The sequence below is a fragment of the Phoca vitulina genome, unplaced genomic scaffold (genome assembly GCF_004348235.1).
Source record: "Phoca vitulina isolate PV1807 unplaced genomic scaffold, GSC_HSeal_1.0 scaffold11, whole genome shotgun sequence".
NCBI lineage: Eukaryota > Metazoa > Chordata > Mammalia > Carnivora > Phocidae > Phoca > Phoca vitulina.
The window spans coordinates 29,101,725-29,124,160 of NW_022589714.1; positions in this window are offsets into that span (position 1 = coordinate 29,101,725).

The window sequence follows — 22,436 nt, forward strand, 5'->3', positions numbered from 1 at the left end:
AGGAGCCCTGGCCATAAACCCTTTGCACTCACAGTTGAGCTATTCTAAAGGGATTCACCCTACGTCTCAGACAATGGGAAGCTGAGGGGTGGATGATGATGAATAAGCCCTTGTGAGGACAGGAAGTATATGGAAAGAAAGACACTTTTCTTTCAGTTTGTCTGCAAGAGCCCGAGGCAATCCTCACTGTTTTTCATGTATCCATTCATAAGACACCAACATGCGCTGACAATCAGGCAGCTGATGCCTTAGCTCAGGTACAAGTCTTAGTAGACCCTTCAATAGATACAGAAGAGTGGGTGCACAGAAAGAATGGCCCCCACTGTGCACAAGGAGGATGGCATATTGCCAAGGAAGCATGATTGCCCTTAAAGTACAGTGACACAGATAATGCAGTAATAGCATGTCCTGTTTGTTCTGAACAATGCCCAAGGCAGGGAGAAAAGAACCTGGGCCATCCACTGGAGTTCCCAAGCAGTTCTCAAACATTGATTATATTTTCCCCCTCCCTTTGAATGAAGCTTCTAAAAATGCCCTGTTTTATATGGACATTGCATTTGGCCTAACCCAAGTTTGCCCTGTCATCATGCAAACCAGGCTGCCACCCTCAGGGTTTAGAGAAGCTAAATACCATAACAGATACCCTTGTTGAATAGACAGTGACCAGAGGTCACATCTCAAAGGTCATGATGTGCAAGACTAGGCAAAAGAACATGACATTGACTCTATGTCTCATCTCCCCTACAACCTGCAAGCAGCAGGGTTGGTAGAAAGGGAAAATGGAGTATTAAAGCAGCAGACTAAATTATTAACAGATAAAACCACCTTGCCAGGTGGACTAAAGTACTCTCCCAGGCTTTAATACATTTGAATGATCAACTAGTAGGGCCATATGCCAGAATGGTGCCTATACCATTATCCAAAAAGAATGTTGTGTATTCATACCTGATGAATCTCCTAATATATCATCTTCATTAAATCACATGCAGACAAAAATTAATGTCCTGAATGATCCAACCCCCACCTTAAAGGACTGAATAAATCAGTGGGGGTCTTAATGGAAAAAGTGGCTTTGGGAATCATTGTCTTAATCTGTGTTTTCTCTTACATGTGCTTACTGTTACTGTGGCATCTGCCTCCAGTGCAGCCAGGTGGCCACCAAAGGAGCCACCTCCATGGCAGTGACAACCCTTGCTGACTTCTCAGGGCCTGTTGCAGAAGAGGGGTGTGTGTGAGATTGCAAGAGCTGATCATGAGGGAGGGTGAAGGAGGTGGGGGTGGGAGCTGGAGTGCTGGGGAAGCTTATCAGAAAGACATGACTGCCAGTTGAACTGTGAGCTGGACCTGTGCACTCAAAGGCTCCTCACCCTCCCCTTACCCCCCAGAAGCTCCTGTGTTCTTGAAATGTGAGTTCCTCTCACGTTTCTTGCTCTCAGAGACTACCACAAGGACACAACCTTGAGAGAGTAATGTGGTGTTGAGAATATCTGCATGGTATACTTGACTGAATCCAGCTAAGACCTCTCTATATAAAAACTTTTAAGATTTGGCAGATGGGTGAAGGGATCCATTTATTTTGCTGCTGCCCTAGGCAAGGCTCATATGTAAACTCCCTTTGCTTATTAAAACTGCCACCTACCAATCTAGAATGGCCTGCCTCTTTCCTTCCATCTCTTCCTGCCTTCTGAGTACAGGGGCAGGTTGCAGATGACACCTAGGAACTCCAAGAGGGTTGTGAACCTAAATTCAGTGACTGCTGCCCTTAAAGAGAAAAGAGAGAGAGATTTGACACACAGGGAAACAGGGTAGGAGGCCATGTAAAGGGAGGAGCAGAGATTGAAAATGTTCAGCTATGAGCCAAGGAACTCCAACAATTGCCAACAGCCACTAAAGAAGAGGAAAGAAAAGAAGATGAGAAAAAAGATGAAGCATATGAAGAAAGAAAGGAGGAGGAGGAAAAAAAGCAGAGGAAGAAAGAGATGGTGGGCAGAAGATCAATAACATAGCGGGGGAGGTAAAAAAAGGTTTATATTAATAAATCAAGAAAACGTGTGTACTTTAAGTTTATAAGAACAGTCATGAGGAGAACAAATTTATAAGAGAGATGCAAAACAAAACAATGGGAGAAAATATTTGCACACCATATACTTGACAAGAAGTTAATTTTCAAAATATATAAGAAACTCCTATAACTCAATAGCAAAAACAAACAAGAAAAACAGAAAACCCTGATTTTAAAAGGAGTTGTATAGATATATCTCCAAAGAAGACATATAAACAGCCAAATGATATATGAAAAGATGCTCCTTAATGCTAATCATCGGGGAAATGCAAATCAAATCCATAATGAGAAATCACCTCATACCTGTTAGGAAATCTATTAAAATAAATAAATAAAAGCGTTGGGGGAGGTGTGGAGAAACGGGAACACCTGCACACTGTTAGTGGGAATGTAAAATGATTCAGCTACTATTAAAAGCTCCTCACAAAAGTAAAAATAAGATCACCATATAATCCAGCAATACCATTTCTGGATATATGCCCAAAGATTTGAAAGCAGGATCTCAAAGAGGTATCTTCATTCCAATGTTCCCTGAAGCATTATTCACAATAGCTAAGATATGGGAACAACTCAAACGTCCACCAACAGATGGATGGAAAAAGAAAATGTGGTATGCACATACAACAGAATATTATCCAGCCTGAAAAAAAGATGGAAATCCTGCAATATGTGATAGCATGGATGAACCTGGAAGATATGAAAAGTGAAAGAAGCCCGTCACAGAAGGATAAACACTACATGATTCCTTTTAATGAGGCATCTAATATAGGCAAGCATATGGAAGTAGGCAATAGAATGATGGTTACCAAGGGGCAGGGGAAAGGGCATATAGGGAGCTGTTCAATGGGCATAAACTTAGTTACATATGATGAGAAAGTTCCAGAGATTACTGCACAATATAGTGCCTCATTAAGATTGTGCACTCTAAAATTTGTGAAGAGGGTAGATCTAATGAGATCTAAGAAAAACTCCATGCTTCTCCTTTACTCACATTCACAACACTTCTGATACCAGATGTGTGGGTTTTCTACTGCAAGCAATCCTATGACACCAACCGGATGTCCTATAGCTCAATTTAATTCTGACACTAGTTAGTGCAGACCCCCCCCCCCCAGGTTAAGGGCTCAGTCCCATTAGACTCTCCTCCCTCTTTGAAAGCCTCATCACATTCCAGGATGTCATATGTGCTTCTGCCCAACCAGCTATAAATCAAGGAGGTCCCCAAGACCCCCTTCTTAGGTTTGATCATTTGCTAGAACAGCTTACAGAACCCAGGGAAACACTTACTTATGTTTATTGATTTATTATATAAAAAGATACAGATGAATGGCTAGATGATGAGATACATATGGCAAGGTCTGGAAGGGTCCCTAGCACAGGAGCTTCTGTTCCTATGGAGTTGGAACTCACCACTCTCCCAGCACATGGATATATTTACCAATCCAAAGTTTCTGAGTCCCATATATTTGGGATATTTATGGAGCCTCTGTTAAGACTATCAACTCAGTCTACAGCCCCTCACCCCTTCCCAGTGGATAGGGGTGGGGCTGAAAGTTTCAACTTACTAATTTTTGCTTGATCTTTCTAGTAACCAGCCCCAAACCTGTAAGCTATCCAGGAACCCATCAAGAGTCACCTCATTAGAACAAAAGATGCTCCTATCATCTAAGAAGTCCCAAAGGATTTAGGAGCTCTGTGTCAGGAAGGCTCAAAAACCAAATAGAACAAAAGATGTGCCCAGTGCTCTTATCACTTAGGGAATTACAAGGGTTTTAAAGCTCTGTACCAGGAACCAAGGGCAGAGACCAATATAAATATGTTCTTTTATTTCATAACTCAAGTATCCTTACTACAAAAAAATGGGGAACACAGAGAAACTTTTGCAGGGGATGGATATATTTATTACCTAGATTCACACAAATGTATACATTGTCCAAACTCATCAAAGTGTAAATATTAATTATGTGCAGTGTTTTGTATACCAATTATACCTCAGTAGAGCTGAAAAAAAGAATACAAAAAAAATGCCTTCCTGGCAAGAATATTAAGTGGATAATAAGGAAATATGCAAAGTGAGAACTATTACAGAAAAGGGAAGCATTATAATTACATTTCATTAGTTTTAGGAACTATATAATTTACTAAATTCACATGCTGTTTGTATTTGGGGAAAAGGTTTTAATTAAAGAGGTGTTTTGCTTTAACTTTTCAAACTAGTATCACTATGCCATTAAAATTCCCTTAGTTTTTTTTTTTTTTCCTCATGTGCCATTTAAATGCAATATAGTATCAGTCACCAGGCATCAACATTTAAATAGGTATCTAGCCACTACCTAATTTTTTTTGTCTCAGAACATTTTGGTACTATGTAAGCTCATCTTCTTATTTTGCCCATTGGGTTTGGAATAATGATATAAGATGATGTAAATTCCATAATGAGAAATAAAGCCAATGGGCCATAAGAGCCACAAAAGAGTAGCTATAATAGAACTGTTTATTATCACAAATATGTTTAGGTTCTGTCATTTTACTTTCTTTATTCTGCTTTTGATTTCTGTGTTTCTGCAACTTTGTCTGATTCAACCATTATTGGCAGTCCTCAGAGATACCTTTATCTACACTTACTACCTGTGGACCTAGTCTACCCCAACCTAACAAGTAGTATGAAACTATGATGAGAGCAAATATTCCAAGTTCTAGGATCCTAAAGCTCTAATTTGCTAAAGTCTCTGTTAATGCTTAGCTGCCTTATTTCTCTTTTGGAAGAAGGTGGTAAATAAGTACACATATAAAAAATATAATTATTGGTTGCCTAATGAATCATTCATATACTCGGTACCTATTTACTGAGTGATAACATGTTCTTGACACTATTCCAGATAGTCAGATGCTTTTGGAGGATAAGGTAAACAACTTAATGGTTCTCACAGGACTTACAGGCTAGTAGGCACAGTTTTAATGCAGCCTTTTTTTCTTTGCCTGTCTTAATTTCCCTAAATTGACAACTTGCCCTGGAGACCGGCATTAACTCTTTAAACTGGACTCCCAGAGCTGACCATTTCTGGGAACTTGATAAAAATGTGTTGTGACCATCTATATGCTGAGAAAACAAGGGAATACCACATTTGCATTCTACCTTAACAGAACCTCGAGAGACAGAGACAAATCTTAGTATTGTATAGGAGGAAAACAGTGCAGGTATCACCTAGGAGCTGGGGATACTCTGTCAAGTTCTCTCATTGCCAACAATGCCCCACTCATCATATCAAGAGAAAGCTAAACCTCTCGTCTCCTTAGCCACGACTTACTGAGACCTTCCATGGAACCTTTGCTAGAAGTCAAGGATTCTACTGGTATACTTAGCAAGAAAAGCCTCTCCTAACATGATAGCACTGAGTACATAGGTAAGCTAGCTTTGGGGTATAATAGAAAGCAGAGAAGAGTGATGGTGATCTCCCATAGCAGTTGTAGATTCCCAACTCAACTTTCTTAGGTGGAGTTTTCAATGTGGATTGTGTGGCTTGGGAAATGTGCAACAGAGGAGGATGTTAGGATACTTTCACACAGAATTATTATAATTTTTAAAAATTTTTGCCTTTATGTCTTAGACCAGTTTTAGGTTCACCGCAAAACTGAGTGGAAGCTACAGAGGTTTCCCACATGTCTCTGCCCCCACACATATATTTCTTCCCCATTAACCACATTCCACAGATTAGTACATTCATTACAACTGACGACCTATACTGCCACATCATTAAAACCCAAAGTCCATAGTTTGCTGTATGGTTCACTTCCGATGGTGTACATTCTATGGGTCCAGATGAACGTACAATGATACATTCCACCAGCACAGCATCAAACAAATGGTTTCACTGCCTTAAAAATCCTCAATGCTCTGCCTGTTTACTACTCCCTTCCCAGCACCTTGCAACCACTTATCTCTTTACTGCATCTCCATAATTTTTGCCTTTTCCAAAATGCCTTGTAGTTGGAATCATATAGTTTGTAGCCTTTTTTGACAGGCTTCTTTTACTTAGGATACACATTTTTGTTTCTTCCATGTCTTTGCTAAGCTTTTCTAAGCTCATTTTTTTTTTTTTTAAGATTTACTTATTTATTTGAGAGAGAGAGACCACATGCAGGAGGGAGGGACAGAGAGAGAGGGAGAGAATCCTCAAGCAGACGCCCTGCTGAACGCAGAGCCTGATGCGGGGCTCAATCTCACAACCCTGAGATCATGACCTGAGCCAAAATCAGGAGTGGGATGCTTAATTGACTGCACCACCCAGGTGCCCCTAAGCTCGTTTATTTTTAGCACTCAATAACATTCCATTGTCTAGATCTACCACAGTTTATTTATCCGTTCACCTATTTGAAGGACATTATGATTGTTCCCAAGTTTTGGGAATTATGAATAAAGCTGCTATAGGCATCTACATGCAGGTTTTTGTGTGGACGTAAGTTTTCAACTTCTTTGGGTAAATACCAAGAAGCATGATTGCGGGACCGTATCATAAGAGTATGTTTACTTTTGTAAGGAATCTCCCAAACATCTTTAAAAGTGGCTGTACCATTTTGTATTTCCAACAGGAAGGAATGAGGATGCCTGTAGCTCCACTCCTCAGCAGCATTTTGGGTCATCATGTTCTGGGTTTTGGCCATTTTAGTAGGTGCACAGTGATAGCTCATTGTTCTAATTTGCATTCCTCTATATGACAGAATCTTTTCGTATGCTTCTTTGTCATCGATAGATCTTCTTTGGTGAGGTGGCTGTTAAGGTCTTGGGCCCATTTTTCAATCGGGTTGTTTGTTTTCTTACTGCTGACTTTTAAGATTTCTTTGTATATTTTGGATAACAGTTCTTTGTAAGAAGTGTCTTTTGCAATTATTTTCTCCCAGTTTGTGGCTTGTCTTTTCTCTCTTGACAGCGTCTTTTACAAAGCAGAAATGTTTAATTTTTTTTTAAAGATTTTTATTTGAGAGAGAGAGAATGAGAGAGAGAGAGAGAGAGCATGAGACGGGGGAGGGCCAGAGGGAGAAGCAGACTCCCCGCTGAGCAAGGAGCCTGATACGGGACTTGATCCTGGGACTCCAGGATCATGACCTGAGCCCCAGGTGCCCCAGAAATGTTTAATTTTAATGAGGTCCAGGGGCGCCTGGGTGGCTCAGTCATTAAGCATCTGCCTTCAGCTCAGGTCGTGATCCCAGGGTCCTGGGATCAAGCCCCGCATCCGGCTCCCTGCTTGGCGGGAAGCCTGCTTCTCCCTTTCCCACTCCCCCTGCTTGTGTTCCAGCTCTCACTATCTCTCTGCCAAATAAATAAAAAATCTTAAAAAAAAAAAAAAAAAGGGCAGTAGCTTAACCAACTGAGCCACCCAGGTGCCTCAGAAATGTTTAATTTTAATGAGGTCCAGTTTATTTTTCTTTGAAGGATCATGCCTTTGTGTGAATATCTAAAAAGATATCTAAAAAGTCACCATCATACCCAGACTCATCTGTTTTCTGATCTATTATCTTCGAGTTGTAGAATTTTGCATTTTATTTTGACATCTATAATCAATTTTGAGTATCTTCAAGTTGTAGAATTTTGCATTTTATTTTGACATCTATAATCAATTTTGAGTTAATTTTTGTAAAGTCTGTATCTAGATTCACTTTTTTTTTTTCTTTGTGTGTGGGTGTCCAGTTGTTCCAATACCACTTGTTGAAAAGACTATTTTTGCTCCATTGTATGGCTTTGCTCCTATGTCAAAGGTCAGTTGACTATATTTACGTGGGTCAACTTCTGGATTCTCTATTCTGGTCTGTCAATATGTTTGCCTATTCCTTCACCAGTACTGCATTGTCTTTATCACTGTAGCTTTAGAGTAAGTCTTCAAGTTGAGTGGTGTCAGTTCCCCAAATTTGTTTTTCTTTTTTTTTTTTAAGATTTATTTATTTATTTGAAATAGAGAGCAGAGTAAGCCAGAGAGAACACGAGTCAGTGGGCAGGGGGTGGGGGGTGGAGCAGAGGGAGAGGGAGAAGCAAACTCCCTGCTGAGCAGGGAGACTGACCCAGGGCTGGTTCCCAGGACCCTGGGAGCATGATCTGCCCAAGGTAGACGCTTAACAAACTGAGCCACCCAGGCGCCCCCCAAATTTGTTTTTCTCTTTCAATATTGTGTTGGCTATTCTTGGTCTTTTGTCTCCATATAAATTCTAGAATCAGTTTGTCAATATTCACAGAACAATTTGCTGAGAATTGATTGGTATTGCATTGAATCTGTAAGTTGGAAAGAATCAGTATCTTGACAATAAGTTTTTCCAGACATGAACATAAAATACCTCTCCATTTAGTTTGTTGATTTCTTTCATGAGTTTTATATTTTTTCTCATATAGATCTTGTACATATTTTGTCAGATTTATACCTAAAGATTTCATTTCGGGAGTGTTAATATAAATGGTACTGTATTTTTAATTTTGAATTCCATTTGTTCATTGATGGAATATGTAAAAGCAAATGATTTTTATATATTAATTTTATATCTTGCAATCTTGCTATGATCACTTTCTAGTTCTAAGAGGCTTTTTTTGTTTGTTTGTTTGTTTGGTGGTGGTGGTGGTTTTCTGATCCTTTCACATTTTGTTTCGTTTACATATAATGATGTCATCTGAAACTTAGGAGTGGTGACTTCTAAGCTCCTTACATGCTAGAACAGAGACCAGAAGTCCATATTTTTTTTTAAATCTTAATAGAGGAGAAATAAAATAATTAGCCTAGTTGATTTACTTAAAACTTTGAATTTAAAACAAAAACAGATAAGAATTGTATATTTGAAATACGTAAAAAAAAAAAAAAAGCACTGGATTCTTAAACACAGAAACAATATTTCAAGGTACTGGGAAAATATCCTAAGGGATTGAGGACTGAGAATAGGGTAGAGAGAACTCACATATGACAAAGCCAGTTCCTGATAAATACAAAATGTATTTAAGTCAAACCCTGTAATGAATTTTTTTAATATTTTATTTTTAAGTTATTTCTACACCCAACATGGGGGTCCAACTTACAACCCTGAGATCTAGAGTCACATGCTCTACCGACTGAGCCAGCCAGGCATTCCTGTAATGAAATCTTCCTGTCTCAACCATTGGGAGGAAGAATCAACTCCTCTGAACAGCCACCCTCAACTTTTATTCTTCTGCTGTCCTCCTCTTCCTCAGACCCAGCTGTGATATACAAAGACATTTCTACTCTAAGCCTCCATTCCTCTTGCCAAAATGCTTGCTAACCACCCTGTGATTTCCTTTTTGCTTCTCAGAAGGTAGCATGGTCTACAATAGTGCTGTTATTATTATCCTAGCATTTAAGTACAAGGAAACATGAGGTGTTGAGGGAGGGATGAGGGACAAGGATTTGGGAGAATAATGAATAAAAGTACATATCAGGCTACCTATGCCCATGTCATGTCCCGTGCATTATATCTGCTGGTACGTGCTTAAAGAAATAAGCTCTGCTGGATCTGTCATGTTGTAGGACACACTTCTCTCCAACGCTGACTTTGACTATTTTTATTACAATATTACCTGAATATTAAACTATGCACAATCTGCTTATCTTATACGTCCTATATAATATAAAACCAAAGAATTAGAAGTAATCAATTAAATTCAAAGTAACATGAAAGTAACTATCATGTCAATCAAGCTGTGCATGGGTAGAACCACATGTGATACAAAAATCATAAGTATGATATCCAAATCTTGAGTATCTTCCGACTACCCTATGTATTTAAATGAGTCACTATTAGAATTCTGAAAAATTTTCTTTTAAACCTTTTCAAATGCAAAGTAATAATAGTTCAAATATTACAAAAATATAATAAAAAGTATTCTGTCTAAAGGAAAAGCTACCAAACATAACATACCCTGAGAGCTGATATACTAAAATAAAGAACATTTTTATAATAGCAGCTGATGCTTTTTTCTCTTAAGTAGAAAATTTTTTCTTATATAACTCTTATATAAAATGTTATTTTTAAAAGTAGCATCATACTTATTTTTAAAATTACAGCATATTTGTTGAAATTTACCTCAGAAATTCATAGAGGTAGAAATAAAGATCACATTGTTGTCATTAGTTTGAGATGTTAGAATATGACTTTAAGCTTGAATCTAGAGGTCTAATTGAAATTTGTTTAGGGACCCTAGTATGTCCCTGAATTATAGGAAGTACCACCTTCTCAGCTAAACTTCTGTCCCTAAGTCATGGATAAAAATGGAGGAAAAATATCTCTCATCAATAATTACCCCCGGGGAGCTGGGCTTTACCCAAATCTTTTAGACTTCCCCTTTCTCTCCCCGTCTGTTGCCAGAAATCTCACACTTTGAAGAAAGAACATATACAACTAAAGGTAATTTGTAGGGTACTTTGGACTTGCTCATGCTTAGCGTACTTTTTCAAGCGTAATTTTACTGTAGTCATTCTGTTTTACGTAGATTTAAAGTGTTACATCTTACCCTCATAACTAAAGACACTTACATAGGATTGAGGAAGTAAGGGGATCCTTATCTATACAATGTATCTTTTTCTGCCACAGTGGTTCTGAAAGTATGATCTAAGAACCTATTTTTATTATTTTGATCCACAAGATCAAAAAAAATTTAACAATAAGGAAAAGATGTTATGTTTTTCACTTCATGCTCTCATGATTATACAATATAATCTCCAGAAGCTACATCATGTGTGATATTTCAATGGATGAAGCAGATACAAGAAATTCACTGTTTTCTAGTAAGCTTGACATTAAAGAGACTTGGAAATGTTTAAAACAATTCCACTCTTCTCACTCAAGTTTTTATTTGGAAAATATAGTTATCATTTATAAAAAAAAAAAAAAGTACTATTTGTGTGAACATACCAACAGATTTTTTGCTGCCACTTTTAAAGGAATAAATACAACAATACTTTTAAAGGATCTTAATTTCCATTATGGTAAATATCAACAGATTTAACCCACATCAACAAAGGCTCTTTGAGGCCTTCGGTAATTTTTAAGAATAATAAATAGTCCTGAGACCAAAAAGTTTGAGAAGGGTTACCACAGTAGCATTACTTCTAAGACCTGACCTGGCTTATCCATTTGACCTCTGAGTTTAGGTTACATGTTTAAATCTTTTTCTGATACTTTGAGGAGCACAAAAATCCACAGATCTTACTCACTAGCCTGGGTTTAACCACTTTTGTCACCCATCTGACAAGTATACTTAGGTATCTTTTTGGTTAGTCACTCTATATTCTCTGGAAAGCAACCAAACTAGTTCTGTTAAAATGTAAAACAGTCATGTCCCTCCTTTGTCCAGAACCCTTCTACGGCTTCCCACTTCTTTCAGAACCAAAGCCTAAGTGTGTACTACGACCAAGCGGGCCCTACGCGCTCTGGTCTCGGTGATCTCTCTAAGATCCTCTCCTACTACCTGAAACCTTCACTACGGCTTCTCTTGTTACACTGGCTTCCCTCCTGCCCTTGCCACCAACTCAGAGCCTTCCACGTCCTCCCACCAGAATGTCTAGAATGCTGCTTCCCAAGACAGCCACGTGGTGGGCTCCTCACTTCCTCACGCCTCTATTCAAAAGTCACCTCCAGAGGGGTGCCCAGGTGGCTCAGTCGGTTAAGCGGTTAAGCATCTGCCTCAGGCTCAGGTCATGATCCCGGGGTCCTGGGATCGAGCCCCGTGTCAGGCTCCCACTCAGTGGGGTGTCTGCTTCTCCTTCTCCCTCTGTCTTTCCCCACCCCCACTCCTGCTCTCTCTCTCTCAAATAAATAAATAAAATCTTAAAAAAAGTCACTTCCTGAGAGAGACCTACACTGCCTACCGTGATCCCTGTGTAACAAGACATATATTATATTCAGATCTATGTTACTTATTGTTTAGGGTAAGTTCCATAAGAGCAGAGATGTTTATGTGTGTTGTCCATAACCACTTCACAAAACCACTTCACTATTGTTGTTTACTGTTTCTGCTGTTACTTGTTGATACTAAGAAACTAGATCCCAAGTAAGTGAATGGAAGGAACGAGGCAGTTCGTAACCACCAGATGGCAGCACAGATAGAGGGAGGGGGAGGCACCCAAGAGAAAGGACTAGGACAGAACTCCTGAAGAAGAAAGTTGCCAGTCTCTGGGTTCTGCTCTTGGGCTGCAGAAGAATCATAGGGCCCTGCTGTGAAGGGGAAGAAGAGACGAATGCCGAAAAGGGTCCAGAGGTCCAGGTAAGAGAGGGCACTTGGGAGCTTTTTAGCATTTTTAAAAGCAATGTCTTGGAGCGGAAATAACAGAAATCAAAAGAACGCTTGAAGAATTGGAAGCTGCTTGAATACCAAAGACTCAAAGTGGTTTTAGGATAGTTTTACTCAGACCAAGGGCTGAGAGATTATAAAGGGAAAAGAAAAAAAAAAAAATGAGTGACAACAATGGGGGAAGTGGGGGGGGTGAAAATCCTAAATCATCTCAAGTTATGGGGAAAATAAAATAGAATCCAGACAGGAAAAGGAGCCAGACCGAAGGAAAACAAACGTTACATCAGTCAGTGGCTATCTGGCAGCATCTGAATATAATCTAGAGCTCCTGTTTCTGCCCTTCTGGCACTGAGAACCACCTGTGTGGTATTTTGGATGGCTCCTTACATCTCCAGCCCTAAGACAGTATGATTCCTCCCTCCCACCGTTCTCTAGCCTGCATATCCTAGAAATCTATTCTTCCCCACACTGAAGACTACTTGGGTTGGTGGCTTGACTCTGTACCTCGAATTTTCTGTAATGCTCCTTCCCTCCTTCCTGCTCCAGATCACTGTTGCCCATTCTTTTGCTTTCTCTCTTTTTAGGCTTTCTTATCTATCTTCTCAAAGTCCTTAAATAACAAAATCACCTGCAGGAAGCCCAGAAGAAGGTCACCAGCAGTGTCCTAAAATCTGAACATTTTTCTCCCTGTATTATACATTTCTGTTATTAGTACTACACAGTATGTCTGAATTTTAAAGGCAATGACACTTGTAAAATGCTAAAGACCCCACATTTATGTTTTAACATCCAGACTTCCAGGATTCTGGTAGAGTTATATACCCCAGGTTCATTTTCACCTGTAGAGAATATGATACGGCTCTCATTATCATCCCTCTGGCATGACATGCAATCAACCACCTGATATTTATAGCAATGACCTTTATTTTCCCTACATACAAAACCACCTTTAACTGAGAATTTTGATCCTTGTTCTATGGAACATTGGGTTCTCAGTGGCATTTCTAAATTGGGGAATTGGACTGTTAAACCTTTCTCTATTACCCGTGTTCAATGTCACCTTTCAGACTGCTTTTCAGCATGAAAGATTTCTGCCACCTGTCCTCCTGCCTCTGCCAAGTCGAGAATATCAGGTGTTGCTCTTTGTCTGACTCTTCTCCTTGTCTGACCACTGACATTGTTCATGGACTGACCTGCGGTATTCAGCCAGAGGCCATGATGGCAACCTCCTCAAAGGTAGTTTCGATTGAACATTACAAGTACAAATGTAACTAAAAAGCCAGTGAGTAATTTTAAGCGCTTATCAAATTAAATGACTATGCATTTGTCTTTGATGAATGGCTTTGACCTTGGATACAATCACTGCCCAAACTACCTCCAGGAACATTCAACTAAACCTCCTACACACACATACACACACACACACACACACACACACACATACCCTTACAGGTGCTGAAAGGGTTTGATTTTTTTTTTAAAGATTTTATTTATTTATTTGACAGAGAGAGAGAGAGAGTGAGAGCAGGAACACAAGCAGGGGGAGTGGGAGAGGGAGAAGCAGGCTCCCCGCAGAGCAGGGAGCCTGATGCGGGGCTTGATCCCAGCACCCCGGGATCATGACCTGAGCCAAAGGCAGATGCTTAACGACAGCCACCCAGGTGCCCCTGATTTTTCTTTTCCAAGTTGAAGTCTAGATGTCTTTTCTACATTGTCTCAGGGCCCTCTATTTCACTTCAGACACAACTTGTGTTGGTTCTTTGCAAAGCTACAGCTCTCTATGATTTAAAATTTTATCCCATAGATAGCTTATAATTTTCACTTAAATTTAGTCTCCCAACTCCATTTCCCCTCTGACAACATATTTTCCATGACTCTCACTCAATAGCAGTTCATTAAATTGAGCATCAGTGTTTGTATATAATATCAGTTCCATTTTCTCCTTTCGGATGATTCCACCCAAGCAGCCTACAGCTACCCTTTGTTGTCATTCCTCCTCCCCTCAAAAGCAACACAGAGAATCCAAGGGCCAATGAGCCTACCTGAGATGCCAGAGAACAGATTGACAGCTCCAGGACCTCATTATCTGACACCTTGTCCAGTCATTTGATGCTAAGCATGGCAGGCGAGAACACTGGCAGAATACACTTGGGAGGTTAATTCAATGTCCTATATCCATATGGTAGACTGAGCAGAAGCGCTGTTCTGTGACTCCAAAATAGAAAAGTCTCAGAGAGAAATATATTTCAGGAAAACTTTCCTAAATTACAAATCTATTTTGCCTTAAATACTGAACTTTTCTACATGACCAATGGATAACAACTCCTTCTGAGCCAGATGCTGAAAGGGAACGTGGGAGGATTTCAAGACAAGTGTCACGTGAGGAAATCACTAAATAAGAATGTGCTAGAAAACTAATGAATTTCCTCATGTTCACAATAGGACAAAGCACACAGACTTAAACAAAAGTAGGTATTAAGAGCTCTGATTACTACTTATCTGATTTCTTGAAAATTTTAAATATTTACAATAAAAAGCATTTAGAGAAGTTAGCACGTTTCAAGCGGTTATCATACAGCTAGTAGTAGTTGCTATATGTGCAAAAGGAAGCTTTTTCTGCACATGTGAAAATCATCAGCAAAGAATAAAATGCATATTTCCACACTTCTTTGTTGGGTTTAGAAAAAATTGAACAATAAGGGTAAAAGAAGTAGGAAAAGAAGAAGAGTTATTTGTTCTCCTCTCCAAAGAGATATACAGAGGGAAGGACTCATCTCAGAGAGATACAAAATAAAATAATGGCTTAAAAAGATAGCAACTTAGTACTCTTCTAGCTAGTATTCAATGGGCAAAAGGAAGAACGCTGATGATGATATCCATGTACTGTACAGTGACTAGAGAGAGAATATTCCAGAAGAGATCTCCATGGGAAAAGCGAGTCATCCCAAATTTGGACCAAACAAGACAGAAATGGATCAAACCTTGTTAGGGCTGGAAAGAGGCAAGATAATAATGTAAAATAATTTCCTATTGCTTTTGGGGGGGGAGGAAGTCTAACTACTGACTTCTATACCTTATGTATAGTATTAACCAATAAATATTTGTTAAATCTGAGAATGAGAAAAGAAATAGAGAGTTACTAAGAAATTGTCTCCTCCAAGAATACACAACCATTCTGTGAAATTCCTGGCATTTTAAGTAGGTACCGGGCCCCACCCCCCTCAAGCTTCTGGGGGCAGAGAGGGAATGTGATAGAAAATAAATACAAATGTAAGTTGTTTTGCTAACTGTTTTATAACCAAAACAAATTAGTACATAAGACTACAATAAAAGTTCAAAGATTGAGATGTTCCCTTAAGCAAGGCTGAAGATTCAGGCTCTGGTATTTGGAACCTAGGCTGGAATCCCTGTTTTTGGATGGATCACTGGGTATATGGCACAGTCCATGCTTTTAACTGTATTTGAACAGGAGACTGGCCACTTGGCCCAGGAAGCAGTAGATACAATGTTTGGTTTCATGTGTCACATAACTACCATAATGTCTTCTCAGGATGCAGTACCAAGTGAGTTGTACTTCTTGTCAACCTCCTTCTTAATAATGAAGGAAAGAAAGAGAAGGAAGGGAGGGGGGAAATGAAAGTGGAGAGAGAGAGAAAGAGCACAGCCACACATGAGTGCTATTAGCACATATCAGTTATCTTTAGCATTTGGGGGATTAGGAAATGAAGACTAGAAGACCAAACAGATTATGATTAAGTTTCTCTCACAAATTTGTGCTATGCTTTAGACATCTCATTTGGCTCAGATCTTCTGAGAATACCCTATGAAGCCTAGACGGGGCTCAGTTGTGCAGGGATACCCCAGGGTAGGTGAAGATTCCCTAGAATTCTGGACTGTACAGGCCAAAAGCTTGTCCACTCATCTTCCTGTCAGATCCAACTAACAATGGTCCTGATTTCCTTTTCCTAACCCAAGTCTATAGAAAATAAGCTAAGGTTTATTTAGGAGATTTATTTTCTTATCTTTGGACACATTTCCAGCTGAAAATTGATGTAAATTATACTAATTAACTATTTCAGTAGTGAGACAATGTCCTAAGGACTAATTGAAAATTATTTTATGTTAGTGAAGAATCCAAAAATCAGATAAATTATTTATATCCCTTTCTCTAAGATGTAGTATTTTTGCTAACATTTAGCTTAACTAATTTGAAACTTTGAACAAGTGGTCTAATATTTCCAGGCTTTGAATTCTCATCTCTTAAATTCTTTAGTTGTTATAACAAATATGCAAAAATACTAAAGATAAGTTGAAGCAGAGTAGATATACTATATTTTTTGCTAGCCATTCCAGAAATGGAGAAAGTGCTCATGTACAGCCCATGATCTAATTCTAGACAGAACTAACTTAAAAGATGATGTGTACCCCAGTAGACTTGCAAAGCTCACTTGAACTGAGATGGGTTGTCCCTTTGTTTCTTCTGGAAAGTGTGACCCATCCTTCCATAGCCTCTATGGCACAGACCTACAAACCATGAACACAAATCACAAATTCTTCTTTATGCCCAAATTATCACGGAAATACCCTACTTGCAAAAATTAGTCCCCACTAAAGTGCATTTAAGCTAATTCTAGAGTTTCCCAGAGACTTTTCTTGCATGAGCTCAGAAATAAGCTCCTGAGTGTTTTGGTACCATTTTGACATCTTGCTGCCATGCCGATAACTTTGTTTCTGTGGGTCAAAGCTCTCTTCTACTAGCAACCATCACTGCTACCCAAGGGATCCACAGGCTCTCTTAACCTGAACAAATTCCTGCCTTGTACCCCAGCGTCCCTGCATAATCAGGAAAAATTCACCACTGTCACTAATGACATTAGATTTTTCAATTCCTGATATCTGAACAACACTTTCCTCATCCAAAAGTATTAATTTTTCCCACTTCTTTTTTTGACTCTCCATCTAAATTCTGCTTAACTTAATCTTGCCTGCCCAATTAACCCTACCCAGTAGGAGTGTCAGTAAAAACATTAATTCTTTTTGGGGTAGCTCTATTCCCCTCCCATAGCCACATGGATGTGATCTGGTCCTTTGGACCTGACCAGTCAATCACAAAAATAGCATCATATATGGTACATGTACCTGTCTTTTCTATGGTTATGTTTTTTTCCCCCACGTGGCCATAAAGGAAACGATCACTCTCTTTTTTAAAAAATATTTATTTATTTATTTATTTATTTATTTATTTATTTATTTATTTAGAGCACAAGCAGAGGGAGGGGCACAGGGAGAGAGAGAGAGAGAATCCCAGTGGATTCTGTGCTGAGCAAGGAGCCCTCGATCTTATGACCCTGAGATCATGACCTGAGCCAAAATTAAGAGTTGGTTGCTTAACCGACTGAGCCACCCAGACACTCCTACTTTTGCTCTCTTTAAATGCTAGTTATATGATTCATGGGCTAGTATGAGATACACTGAAAACCCAAACATAGCTTGTTAGAAACTTTCTTCTTTTAAAGGAGAAAGTTGAAACAATAACTCCCAGGTTTAAATATCTAAGAAATATCTTAGAATACTTATCTGTGTATATGGATATAACTAAAATTCACTTAGATACTCTGAGAGCAAATGTAGTCATTTGTGTTCAGTTACCCTTTGTAAGTTTCGGATACTTTGCCCCTGAGAGTAGTGTTTTTCTCCTGCAAAGTGTGTATCACTGAAGATACTTCAAAAGCATTAGAAACAAAAACTAAGAATTTCCTTTGTATGACAGAAATCGTCCTTTTGACTTTTCAGACGGGTTCGTACTATCAAAATATTTTAAATATATCATTTAATAGCAAATTATAAATAATATATATTACATAATACAGAAGTACTAATGTTAATTCTAATCAGAGATCCTGAAATCTTTACAGATTTCCTGAACCACTATTTCATGAACTGCTGGTAGTAATAACATTGATGTGTTTACTGAGAAAGATGACTACCACACACAGTTGCCAATGTCCAGTCCTGGTACTGCCCTTTTCTATGGATAGGATCTATTCATTTCTATCCTCACATTGCTGTTGGGGGGATTAAATGAAGTAATATATGAAAATAACTTATAAACCATAGTGTAATCAAAAAGTAAAATTATTATTATAATATTTTAGAGCTATATGCCATGCACAAAATGTGTTTTCATTTTTTAGCACTCCATATAATTAGATAAGCTTAATACTTTGCATATAATTCCAACCATGAATTTCTATTCTTGTTAAACAGGTGATTCTCAGCTAGTGCCATTGGTATTTAAATTTCTATTATAGTAATTACTTTGTCCATAATAATTGCTTAAAATCAGAGGCAGAACTGTAAACTTTTATCAGCTCTCCTTCCCTGCTGTCTCACAGGACGATGTATCGCTCCAGTCTGGGAATTAGAGAAGAGCATGGAGGAAATCATGTAGTGACTGGCCCAATACAAGAACAAGTAAGCCATGTTTGAATGCATAAGTTAAAATCAGTATTTTTTATTGCACTAATTTTTTAAATTCTCAAAGATATAAAAAATGATTGCAATCTAATTTGAGCTTATACTTAGCCTTATTATATTATTTAGTGATTACAACTTTTAAAAAATTAGATTAATGAATCAAAGTGAGGACAGCAAGGTATTTCTGCACATTATATCATTTATTGAGATCTCAATATGTGAAAAGCCTTGTCCTAAGTGCTTTATATATGTTAACTGGCTTAATCCATGACTCTATCATAAGGAAGAATACAATTTTCATCACTCATTTACAAATGAAAAACAAAAGGCAACAAAAATAAATATTTTATCTAAGGTCACATAACTAGAAAATGACACATCTGGGCTTCAAACTCCCACTGATACAGTTTGGCTCCACAGTCTACACTCTCAGCTGTTAACCTATATATATATGTATCTCGAAATTTTTAAGGGGAATAGTCATTCAGCTCACCTCTCTATCTATCCTCTATATATTCTCAAAATCTCCATTGGAAACTTCAGAGGAAAAAATAAAGAGGCCATGCACTATATACACACATGGCCCACCACATCTCCAAATATCTGTGGCTACCTCATCATTCTCTCAAAGTGACATTTCCACAAGCATTTTTGAAATGAAGCAAATGCATCTGTATAAATAGCTGACTCATTCATATTAGAAATGATTGATAAAACCAGGTGATTTTCATCAACTGAAAGAAATAAATATTACAAGAATCATGGACAATTGAAATTATATATATATATAAATATATAAATAAATACATAAATATATATATATATATAAATTGGAGAGTATAAGCAAAGACAAAGGATGTGAAATCTGTCACCTCTAAGAGGGAAAGAGTGTCACAGAACACCACAGACTGTGGTGTAATTTAATATTTTAAGTAAAAACTTAGAAGGATGAATCATTTTATCTAGTGCCAGATTTCTTAGATACAAAATAGGATATAACTGAAAAGTGACTCCTTATAGTCCAGAAAGCCACAAAGCCACCATGTGAGAAAACCTATTAATGCACTTGAACTCAGACACCGAGAATAGACTCAGCGTTGAGTCACATTAAGTTGGAAGGGAAGAGGTACCAGGGATAAGAGAAAGCACTGATTCAGAGGTAGTCCTGAAGACCTGTGACATGTGCAGCCACTTTTCTTGTTTGAGTTTTCAAGAAACTGCAGAATATTTCAAAGAGTTACATTTTATAGTTTTGCACCAATATTGTTTCCAAAGTGAGGGTGAAAATTGGGCTTGTGTGGTGGTGTTTGGATAGAGGATGATTATTCTTTTAGTGATTACAATGATCTAGGGGGCGAGCTGCATTGAATTGATATGGTTCCTGGGAGACCCAAATCTTAGTCAATGATTCTTAACCCTTGCTGAACACTCAATATCTTTCAGAAGATTTAATCAAAACTACAGAGATATCACCTCACACCTGTCAGAATGGCTAAAATCAAGAACACAGGAAACAATTGTTGGCAAGGATGCAGAGAAAGGGGAACACTCTTATAGTGTCGGTGGGAATGCAAACTGGTGCAGCCACTCTGGAAAACAGGATGGAGGTTCCTCAAAAAAGCAAAAATAGAATTACCCCCAAATCCAGCAATTATACTAGTAGGATTTACCCAAAGGACATAAAAATACGGACTCAAAGGGATATATGCACCCCAATGTTTATAGCAGCATTATCAATAAAAGCCAAACTATGGAGAGAACCCAAATATCCATTGACTGATGAATGGATAAAGAAGAGGTGATTATATATATATATATATATATATATATATATATATATATATACTGGAATGTGTATATATAATGGAATATGTATATATAATGGAATATTACTCAATCATCAAAAAGAATGAAATCTTGCCATTTGCAAGGATGTGGATAGAGCTAGAGAGTGTTATGCTAAGTGAAATAAGCCAGTAAGAGAAAGACAAATACTATGTGATTTCACTAATATGTGGAATTTAAGAAACAAAACAAATGAGCATAGGGGAAAAAAGGACAAAAGAGGGATGAACCACAAAACAGGCTCTTAACTATAGAGAATAAACTGAGGATTGCTGGAGGGATGTGGGCAGGGGATGGCTAGATGGGTGATGGGTATTAAGGAGGGCACTTGCTGTCATGAGCACTGGATGTTGTAGGTAAGTGATAAATCACTAAATTCTATACCTGAAACTAATATTACACTGTATGTTAACTAACTGGCATCATTAAAAACTTAGAAAAAAATGTCAAGACTCAGGAAGCACCCAAGAACAATTAAATCAAAATCACCAAGGGTGGGATCTATGAATCAGTGTTTTTTTTTTTAAGGCTGTCAAGGTTGAAAACAATTTCTGTGTAATTGTTTCAAATTTTAGCTTCATCAGAATCACAATGAGGGTTTGTTAAAACAGGTTACTGGGCCCTGGAGCCCCAGAGTTCCTGACTCAGGTAGGGTTGGGGCCCAAGAGTTTGTATTTCTAACAAGGGCCAAGGGGAGGCTGCTGGGGCAGACTGAGTAACCTGCAAGGTAAGAATCTGACTGCTGGCACTGCAGAACCAGAGCTACGGTAAGAGACGATGTTAAAATTGGGATGGACTTGCTCCTGGGCTGGCCTAATTTTTGCCTAAGTACTTTGGGAGCCCTGCAGAGCCTGGGACTATGTACATAATATGCTTGCACTATGATTAAGCCCAAATCTCTTTCAGTATCCTACCTTGACCTGTGTCTGGCTATCTTATTGTGAGACTGATCTTCCAAACTCATTGTCAACTCAGTGACACCTACAACCATATTAGTAGTCTTATTGGAAATCACAGCTCAACAATACTCTGTTTTGGCTATGACCTTGTAGAGCAGTGATGGGTATGATATTGTAACTTTAGAGCTTTAGAGGAATTTGACATAAAAAACCCTGATTGCCTTCTTCTACTTCAGGTTTTAACTACCCCTGCCTCCACCCCTATATCCTCAGCTAAAGAGCTGTAGCTGCTTTTCAAAAACCTATCAAAAGAAAGGATATCTAATCTGTTATTTCAAATCCTCTGTTCCTCTGCTCTTTCTTTTTAAAATACATATATTTTTTATTTTCCAGGCAAGTGAAAAATGAGGAAGAATAAAAATGCAATTATAGCCTGATGGTGTCTATCTTTATGAAACTTGGAATAATTATTTCCACAACCAGAATTAGTTTTTTTTTCCTCTTTTCTTGACTTCTCCCACAAATTATTTCTGGTATTTGAAATATGCACCAAGCTTTCTAGAATAAACACCTATTTCTCCACATTTTTAAATCGCTTGCGTCTTCAACTGATCTGTATTGTGGCTCAAGTTGAATAGAGAATGAGAATTAAGAATACATTTAAAACTAATTTCAGTAAAATCCATTTTTAAAAGGAAAGACATAAACTAGATTCTCCATGGGGTGAGACACGTAGAAAGAGTTTTACAAAGTCTGAATAAAAAGGATTTGTGCAGTTCTTAGATTTCTAGGGAGATTATCTCCCCTGGAACTGGTAAGAGTTAAATTTGAAAACAAAAGCGAACAGCAACGGGGCTATATTTGTTCTGCCTAT